Genomic DNA, 1590 nt, shown 5'->3' with positions numbered 1-1590 from the left:
TAGTTATGACAGTTGTTATAAATGTGGAATGTGCACAAGAGAGTTGGAAATCTCAAAAAGCTGACCTATTATCATAGTCAAACCATTTTCTCTTGAAAATCTCAGATATAAAAGGTTAGGTGCATAATGGCAGATATCTTGCCCACAGGAACCCATTTTCATGAAAGGACGAAACTTTGAAGGATTCTTTCTTTTCCACCGGTATTCTACAAATAAAGAAAGGAAGGAAGGCAAGGCTGTCTTGCTGGCTTCCGGGGTGGAGGACGCTGGGCTGGAGTGGTGCCTACAACTTTGATCCTGGTGGGAGTCAGGAGCCTCTGGTGAGGCTTGTATATTTCACCCAAAGTGACAGGGACCTTGTTAGCCATTCTTGCATTGAGGAGCTTGATGGATTGAACTCCTGGGGAGAATGTGGCAGCCGTGATCTGACATAAAGATGATAAATAACATTTTTTTTCTTAAATGATTACTGAAAACTTTACAGCTAGCCAAAGCTGGCTTTCTCAAAGCCCCTGGAGGAGAGATTTTATAAAGTGTCATTTAATTAATAAGGAGGTTATTGATTGCTGTCATGCATGGAGTACTACACAAGCGCCAGGTGAGAAAAAGGGGTGGAGGACTACAGGCACACAGAGGAAGGCAGGGATGGGCCTGGGCCTGGACTGCAGCCTGGATAAAAACCAGGCCCCTGAAAGCACTCTAGAATGCCAGTTAGGGCCAAAGCAGTCACTGTTTACCAGAGATGATTAGAAGTGAAAGAGATGTTCTTATTTATAGACTGATTTAGAAAATTCACTGTCATTTTGAGATAAAAAGAGAGGCAGGTGGGAGATGGGAGGTTTTCCTGGCTAAAAATTAAGGGACAAGAACCCTCTAGTAACCTACGGTGCAGGCTAAAGAGGTGCTTAACTTTTTGGGTTTTAGCATTCTCATCTCTAAAACGATAGAACTGGACTAAATGATCTCCAGGATTCCAACTCAAATATGAGGGCTTCTCAAAAACTTCATGAAAAATGTGTATTAAGAAAACATTGACTCTTCTCACATCGGCAGGTCCAGGTCCGACTGACAGACAATGCCACGGCATGGAGTCGCTACTGGGCCTCTACTTCCTCACCCACATCCCCATCACCCTGTTCATGGCCCTGCAGGTAGTGCTGCTGCACGAGCTCTACCCAGTAGAGTTTAGAAACCTCCTGATGTGGTATGCTAAGGAGTTCAAAGACACGCTGCTACAGGAGCCATCAGCCTGGTTTAAGTCCTTTCTGTTTTACAAGCTTGTGTTTCAGCTGCCTTTCTTTCCCATTGCAACCTATGCCTTCCTCAAAGGAAGCTTCAAGTGAATTTGAACCCCTGCAAATCATCTACTCAGTTCCCACCATGACGACTTTAATTCCAATACTCTCCACATTTCTGTTTGAGGATTTCTCCAAAGCCAGTGGTTTCAAAGGACAAAGACCTGAGACTCTGCATGAGCGGTTAAGCCCTGTATCTGTCTATACCCTCTACTTACTCATACCATTTGTCCTTTTAGTGTTCATATTGCAGAGCCCCTACAAGTGTGAGGAGAAAAGAAAAAAAAAAAAAAAA

At 43.6% G+C, this 1590-nt stretch overlaps 1 pseudogene; it reads left to right on the top strand.

The window, feature by feature from the left end:
* The first annotated feature begins 1076 nt into the window (after positions 1–1076).
* On the top strand, positions 1077–1578 carry LOC108532615 (transmembrane protein 97 pseudogene; annotated as a pseudogene).
* The last annotated feature ends 12 nt before the right edge of the window (positions 1579–1590 follow it).

This window comes from Rhinopithecus bieti, unplaced genomic scaffold (assembly GCF_001698545.2).
Source record: "Rhinopithecus bieti isolate Rb0 unplaced genomic scaffold, ASM169854v2 scaffold_9383, whole genome shotgun sequence".
Taxonomy (NCBI): domain Eukaryota; kingdom Metazoa; phylum Chordata; class Mammalia; order Primates; family Cercopithecidae; genus Rhinopithecus; species Rhinopithecus bieti.
The sequence above is the reverse complement of the archived record's forward strand: the minus strand, read 5'-3'. Positions and strand labels throughout refer to the sequence as shown.